Source organism: Rutidosis leptorrhynchoides, chromosome 4 (genome assembly GCF_046630445.1).
Source record: "Rutidosis leptorrhynchoides isolate AG116_Rl617_1_P2 chromosome 4, CSIRO_AGI_Rlap_v1, whole genome shotgun sequence".
In the NCBI taxonomy this organism is placed as follows: domain Eukaryota; kingdom Viridiplantae; phylum Streptophyta; class Magnoliopsida; order Asterales; family Asteraceae; genus Rutidosis; species Rutidosis leptorrhynchoides.
Window position 1 is genome coordinate 456,281,908 of NC_092336.1, and position 8,831 is coordinate 456,290,738.

At 30.0% G+C, this 8,831-nt stretch overlaps 1 long non-coding RNA gene across 1 annotated transcript; it reads right to left on the reverse strand.

The window, feature by feature from the left end:
- Positions 1-5,103: 5,103 nt before the first annotated feature.
- LOC139904476 (uncharacterized) lies at positions 5,104-8,028 on the reverse strand. The gene is made up of 7 exons (XR_011778835.1): positions 7,896-8,028; positions 7,726-7,803; positions 7,263-7,490; positions 6,563-6,665; positions 6,270-6,331; positions 5,894-5,982; positions 5,104-5,279 (listed from the first exon to the last, which is right to left on the reverse strand). It is a non-coding gene; the product is annotated as an uncharacterized lncRNA (long non-coding RNA).
- Between the last annotated feature and the right edge of the window lie 803 nt (positions 8,029-8,831).

Below are 8,831 nucleotides of genomic sequence, written 5' to 3' on the forward strand. Positions count from 1 at the left end.
ACACATAGCCAAACCCAAAAATCCTATGCTCGATCCCATGAGCCAACATGGGATTAAGAGGTCAAACTAAGGGTAATATCGTTGCTCCCACTTGATTCAAGAATCAAGTGGAAACTTGCCGAACGCCATCGTTGTTAACTTGATCGATTCTCCATCTTCTAAGCCAAAAGCATGTTGTATTTTATCTTCAATCTTCATCTTGTTACATTTATTTAAATTTGAAAATACAACTAAACTAGTACTTTTTTAAATTGAAATAAACTTAAATACAATATTATGAAAATGAAAAATAAATATAATACAAATTTGGCTTCAAAATGGCCTTTCTAATAATACAAATAATCAACATGATATAATATTGCCGTAATCAACAATCACAATAATCATACATAGGTCGGTGCATTATGGGCGATGTGTGCAATCACAATTCTAATAACTACATTATTAAAAATTACATATGGCTTGTCCATGGTTACAATGCATGTGTACAATCATGGAATGAAATAAACAATAAGTATTCAAGCCACAATAAATAAATTCAAAATTTATAACAATGATATTTTTCAGATCTTATTTGTGCGTCATGAGGTTTAATTTAAAACAAACATGTTGAATTTTTTTATTTTTTTTACTTTTTACCAATTCACCACAACATTAGATCTGAGAAAATCACGTGACAATTAAAATGGTGTAAAAGCGGCTCTGATACCACTGATGGAAAACCGTGTATACTTTTAAGTTCAGATAAACGCAGCGGATAGTTAAAATAAATATATTTTATAGTACAAAACATACACACGATTAACGGTTCCACCAAGATTCAATTATACCACCAATAATTGTCAAAAGATATAAATTTACAAAGTGAGTAAACGATATACCTTTCATGAAGAAACTGATTGTTGGAGAGAAACCTACGATCAAAAATATAACCGTCTCTTTGAATAGTCCACACTACACTTCAAACGATCGTCAATGGATGCTAGTACAAACCCAAGTACCGTATTAATATAATCAAATTATATTAATGAATTATCGATGAATAGATAACACTCCGTATATGAATTTATCTTCGTTTGAAAAGAAACAAAAGAAACAAGATGTGATATGTTTCTTTCTTTTGCTTTGTTTTTCCACTTCGAACAAAAATGAATTGGTTTTTGTATGTCAGTTCTCACCAATGCCAAGAGACTATTATACTTATAATATGGAGTATATCATGTCCAAAACTAAAAGTATGTAGAAAACATATTTTATTTTTCTTTTTCCTTTAATTTACATTTGCTTTAGCCTTTACATGAAGACATCCACCAAAAATACATTGTAAACCATATAATATGTGCATATGGAATTCTTTGGTTGTAAAGCAAGCTAACAAGTTAGGTGAAAAGAAAATGTATTTGCAAAAATCAAATTCAAACATTTAACTAATTAATATTATTTAATTAATTCATAATTAAACATTTTAATTTGTTCCGTTACTTGACTAATATATATATATATATATATATATATATATATATATATATATATATATATATATATATATATATATATATATATATATATATATATATATATATATATATATATATATATAGTGAAAGGATCCCTAGAGAACTAGAGTATGTAGAGAACCCATAGAACTCATAGATTGAACTTCAATCTATGTGGAGATTGAGCTTCAATCTATGGGAAAAAAGTCAATCTCCACAAAAAAAAAATTCTGCAAAAAAAAAAATAGTCAATCTGCACAAAAAAAAAGTCAATCTGCAAAAAAAAAAAAAAAAAAAAAAAACTGCAAAAAAAGTCAATCTGCGGATTGACTCAATCTGCACACAAAAAAATGTCAATCTGAACAGAAAAAAAAAGTCGATCTGCAAAAAAAAAAAAAAAAAAAATTTTAAAAAAAACGCAGATCGACTCAATCTGCACGCAGATTGACTCAATCTGCACAAAAAAAAATGTCAATCTGCACATAAAAAAAAGTCGATCTGTAAAAAAAAACTGCAAAAAAAACACAGATTGACTCAATCTGCAAAAAAAAAAAGTCAATCTGCACAGAAAAAAAGTCAATCTGCAAAAAAAAAAAAACCTGCAAAAAAACGTCAATCTGCAAAAAAGAAAAAAAATGTCAATCTGCACGAGTTCCATGGGTTCTCTACTACCTTTGGTTCTTCATGGATCCTCACCCTATATATATATATATATATATATATATATATATATATATATATATATATATATATATATATATATATATATATATACAGTTTGACGTCTAGGTGTATATGTGTGTGACCCCGAAGGCTCAAACGAATTTAGTCATATAGTTATATGTTGTGTCTTGCACATTAATCCTACAGTTTCAACAACGATATATTGGGGTGGGGTGCAATACAAGCTTTCCGATCTTTGTATACATGGGCGCCGAGATAGATGTGACTAAGTTGGTGCTTATTTCGGGGTTTTTTTCAAATCCTTGCTTCGCGGTTGAATGGGTTCATGGTATATATAGATGTAAGTTTATTATGTCACATATAAATAAAACCAATACATTATAAGCAGTACGTATCAATTTTTTTTTAATTTGGTTTTGTTGCACAGTCCTCACAACCCAACTGGAATTTTTTTTTAATATGGATGAGCTAATTATTATAGCTGAGTGTTGCAAATTAAAGGACTTCATAGTCGTTACTGATAAAGTAACTTTCCTTGTAAGATGTCTTTTTTGGTATCTTTGTCTTTGGTATACTTTACTCAATCGAGTTAGGTGTTTTCATTGTATGTATGGATTGTAAGCTTTGTTTCAAATCCTTTACTTTACTCTTTGGTATCTTTGTTTTTTTATGCTTAAGCATTATGTGCTTGTAAGCTTGTAATAGTTAAAAACTTTATGATGTAAATTATGGTAAGTTTGTAACCGCTTAAGACTTTGGCATCTAAATTAAGTTTATAATGTATAGCCATTAACGAATGATGGTAAGTTTTTAACCGTAGAATACTTTGTCAAACTTAATGTATAAAGAATAGTCATCGATAATTCTTAGCCGCGAAGCGCGTACCCCCTAATCTTGTTTACATCAGAATCACGATTTCGGCGTTTAATAGCTCAACAAGGCGAGAATGTTACACCGGAAAAGCATCTGTACGGCGATGACACCGCCGAGTGTTTCGCACTCGTGCCGGAAAATTTCGCTGAATGATCGGAGTTGTAGATATGGAAACCGTGGTTAGTTCCGGCGGTGAAACATCCGGAGTCTTGGTTGAAGGAGAGGTGGAGAAGGTTAGGAGAGTAGGTTTGGTGGTCCATTATTAGATTTATTGGAGAATTTGTGGTGATGTTGATTGAGATTTAACGGTTCGTTTGAAGGAGGTTGAAGAAAAAGTGCAGACGACCCCAAATTGAAAAACAATGTAACGTATTATTTATAGATTTTTATTTTTATAGTTATAAATTTATAAATTAAAAATATAAAAATCATAATTGCGTCGGTGGTCCTTCGTTTTTAACGAAGAAAAAAGTAAAAAGATAAATTTACCCTCACATGCAAGGTACGTGTCATGAATTAACGAAATTTTTTAACGAAAGTTAGACTAAGGGATGCGGATTGCCAAATTAGGATAAATAAAGGACTTGGAAATTCAAATTAAAAAGCAGGGACGCTGTTAGCAAAATTGGGTATAATAGAGGGACTAACGTAGCACAAACGTCTTTACATTTGGAAAATTCAATTTACTTTTGAAAAATTTGTCACTACATTTTCCGATGCCATCACCGTCCAAACTCTCTACTTTTGTTTGAATTCAACTTGAAGTACTAATTAATACTCCATCTCTATGACTCTAATCCATACATTATTTCTTTTCAATTTCTAACTTTGTTGTTCCAATATAATATATTGTTTTTCAGGTTTTTAAACTCCACGATTCAGTAAGTTTCAGTTTTGATTATGGATATCTCAATTACGATATCGTAAGTTTATGATTTCATTTATTTTGTTTTTTAAAATTCATCTTTAGTGGATGATAGATTGACAATTGTAGTTCTCATACCGAGTATTGGTTGTTTAGGGTATGTATTTGTTCCAATTTTTTTGTTAAAGTTTTTTTTTGTTTGTTAATCTTTTAGCTTATTTTTTCAATTTTGTTGCTTAATGATATTTGTTTGTATCTTTTAGATTGTGAAGCTTTCTGAATGCACACAAGGTGTTCGATGTAATATTAACAACAATTCTTGACTGTTTGGATCAAATTATGATTTTGAACAGGTAGTTTTTCTATATATTCACTATGGATTTAGGATAAAACTAGTTTAATACCCGCAACCTTGCGGGTTTGAACCAGAAAATACTATTTGAAATCTTTATTATGATACCATATATGTATATATATGTATATAGAGAGACAAGTATGTTTCAACTCATAACATGACCTAAATTAAATTTGACAATTGTGCAAAATAAATTTTGATATTCAAAATAGATATTTTTTAATTTGATTTGGGTACTCTCTACTTTCGTTTGCTGTTTGGGATCAAAGGTAACATGTTATATGTTTTGTATATTAGATGTTTGGGATCGAAGGTAATATGTTATATGTTTTGTATCTGTTATAGATGGTGGGCTTGTCTTGTAAAATGGACACCCTCTACTTTTGTTTCTATTATTTGTATTGGAATAGGGTTTATTTGCCACATGTTTCTTCTTTCATTGGTTTAATTTAAGAAATACTATAAGTTATATTAGTAAATTAGTAATTCACCTCTCATATAAGTGTTATTTAATTTCCTTCATTTATAACAATGGCTAATTAATGAACCTGTAAACATGTAATCGTAAATTAATATTGTCTCTTATTTTGGCAATTTCCATCCACCAAGTCAACAAAGGAGTTGGGCCCATTACCACTACAAGACTAACGCCGAATAATACCAGGCCCAAAAACCAAATATTGGCTTAAATGAACTTTGGCCCAAAAACCAAATATTGGCCTAAATTAACTTCGGCCCAAAAACAAAAATAAAAATATGCATCCTCACATGGGTATTGATTGTCTGATGAAGGTAGTGAATGTTACGAAATGCATATGTACAATATTTGTTTTCATGTTACCAAAACTGTACAACAAACTTTCTATCGATTGCAATTACTATCTAGTAAAATAGTACTTATTAAAAGCCTATACTTAAGATGCGGGTGAGAACTATCTTCCTTTCCTCTCTCTTGGAAGAGAGTAGTCGTGTTGTACAAATGTTCAAAGTTTTTAGTAATTGCTGGCTGCAAAAGAAACATAGCTTATCAAAAACAAAAGCGCTAATCAACTCACTTTGTTTTGTCATTGTTTCAACACTATTTGATTCCATTACAATCTGGCCGGGCTGTGAGTACATAAGTAAAAATTTAAACTTAATATGAATAAAGATACAATTAGCCAACAAATTGACCATTTATCTTCTATTTGTAAAAGGCAAATACATGCCTAAAAAAATTCAATATCATTATCTATAGTTTGAACATGCCTGAAAAAATTCAAAATCATTATCTACAATTTGAAGATCCCATGTTGTAAAGTATGAGCTATTTACCACATACTATATGATCTGCTAAAGCATGTTAAATCGATACACATCACACAGACTAATTAAAACACAATCAAACGACCAAAGTGCAAAAATTCTGTTTTAGTATTCAAACAGAATAGCAATGTCAAAATAAGTAAAAGTATTAGATTTTAAAATTCTCCCATAGCAGGCTCACATATGTGCATAACTATGAGATATTTTTTTCAAGATAGGTCAAATAGTGTAACTAAAAAACTATTGTAAAACTCCTATCCAATGATTAAAGTTAAAGTAATGAGTTAGTTGAAATGCAAAATTAAGATAGATTACCTCGGTGAAAAGCACTTCGTTTTATCTGATAAAAGAGTAGATGGAACTGCAAGATGGGCAGACTCTCTCCTTTGTTTGTCAAATACCATCTACCAAAAAGTCCACAACATCACACAATTTAGACATGCAAACGCGTAATGTAGAGGTGGTTAAATGGGCGGGTTGGTTGTGTTCGATTCGGTGAACAGATAAAAACGGATTTAACAGTAGTCATTACGATTTTTAGTTGCCTACATGATGTTATGACCAACAAATATTATTATAAATTAATAATGTTTATCCCACATATCTTTAACATCAACATAACAAAAGCAAGATTGTCTACAAAAGAAATCAAAACAAAAAATGATGCGCATTTTTAAAGGTTAAAACTTACTTATTATTCCTCGTCAATTCTCAAAACCTATGGTATTCGTATGTGAAAGAATAACACTTTTCCTGCACTTCCCAATAATGAATATTAAATACAATCAACCAATTCAATAAGTGACTAAGTTGACTCAGGTTATGTTATCTCTCTAGTGAGTTAAGCAGTTAAAAACTTTGAAAGGAACGGGCAGGCCAACTGGGTCAAAAGTTTCAAAAAAAGTATTCTAGTTTAAATGCATAAAACATATATATTTTTATTTATTATTTCCCATTAAAATTATTATTTAATACTTGGGCGACCTGTTCATTTTACCACCCTTGCTATAGAGCAAAAGTTGGAAGACATGTAGCCATCCATCAGACCATGAAGCATTTAATTTCCTTCCTTGAATTTCAAGTGGATCTGCAACACTGAATGTAAGTACTTACAAAAAATCATGCAATTACTATTCATAATTTATAATCTATGAATAGATAACACATACAAATATATTAAATAAACAGATATCTTGGTTTACAGCAATGACCAGAGATATGTTCGCTTTAAACGATAAACCTTTGTCCTTTCAATTTGACTTACAAAAGTCAACATGTAACAATATTGCATATCATAAACATTAAAGGTAGTTGTTATGTTCATCCAATAATGATAAAAACAAATTCCAACCCAAATGCACTTTGCAGCCTTAACACATAGTAATTTGACTTTCTCAGATGATCCAAAAAGGTGAAACCTACACTTTCTCAGATGATCCAAAAAGGTGAAACCTACACAAGGATCAGTCCATTTGGTAACACAATTTTTTATCACTACCCTCTATAATAACCATATTTAGTAAAAGTCATTAAGACCCATACTGACCCACTTGTAAACATCATGTGACTATTAAAAACTGTACCAAATAAGATATACAAAATATGATATAAAGACACAAAACAAATAAAGAAAATACAAATTTATACATAGTTCATACTTTCTAAGTAAAAGAAATTTCATTACCTCCACTTGATAGATGTAAATTTAAACCCAATAACCATCATCCGACAAAGGAGTGTAATCATATACACTTTTAAAGCAGCTCATACACGCTCGATCGTGTCTCTTATCTGCCCAACAAATAGAATTTAACATATCATCTCGTACATCGACGTTTACTAATCTGATGACGTGGATACATTGAGTAGTGAGTAAGATGTATGCTTCTTTATCCCCAAAACTGATCTCTACCTTTACAAGATGAGACTATCATTCATTCATTTGGCATATATACACATATATACAATATATATATATATATATATATATATATATATATATATATATATATATATATATATATATATATATATATATATATATATATATATATATATATATATATATATATATATATATATATACATTATTATATAGATAGTCCTATAGCTCTTGAATTTAACAAAAGTTGTACATAATAACTCACTTGGAAGACCCCTCTCCATTTGATTGCTGATTGGAAAGTCCCGACCCATTTGCTACCCATTCTTCAGCATTTCGATGTCTGCACCTCATTGCATAGTAATGTGTTTACATATATTATATGAAAAGCATAGTAAAATAAGTAACAAAGTATTAAGACGAAGTGGTACTAACTCGTTATCTCTTGTCAAATTTTAATTCCAAGGAAAACACCCCTCCGTGATCCAACAAAGTGACAGCTCGGAGCAAAATCACTTGAAACTTGAAAGTCTCATGTATTATTCCGATAAATAATTGATTCATGGTATAACTCGAATGCATCATTTGTAGTGTACGTAAGTTTATATAAGAAGATGGTATTTGGAAGAAACTGATATAAAATAGTTAGACTTCAATTAAGTACAAAACCTTGAAAGAGCAGTGAATCCTTCTTCCACCTGTTATTCATCCATTTCATGTAAAAATCACATAACTCAAAAGAGGTCGTGGAACTTAGGGCTTTAATGACGCATTCTTTCAACTTCCTTAAAGTCTTGGATTTGCAACATGCTACAAATTCGTGAGTACGTACAACAATCCAATAACCTATAAGAAATATACTTGACAACGATAATCAATTTCGAATATAGCAAAACACCATCTCAAAGGATTAAAAAAAATTACTCTTTAATGTCACTATTTTAAATCTCAAAGCTGAAAATAAAAACAAGGATGCAAGTAGTAATCTGAATAACCATACTTTCAAAATAAACTTACTAACCTTTGATGAACAATTCATATAGCTCATTTAAACGAACACCTTGTGTGCATCTAAGAAAATTCCTATAGAACCATTTAAATGCTCAACAAAGTCAGTAACAATTATTAAGTTGTTCATCAAAATATAACAAAAACAAAAGTCAACAAAATGATTGTTTGTATACAATAACACTTCGACAAAATGTAAATGAAATAAAAGTATGCAAAATGATTGTTTGTATACTATTACACTTGTTCTTTACTCTTCCAGATACTAATTTGCCCAATCCCTTTAGCCTTTGTAAATGCAGATAGTAAATGAAATAAATAAGCATAATTATGTTTCTAAAATTGATCTAGTTCTACCACACC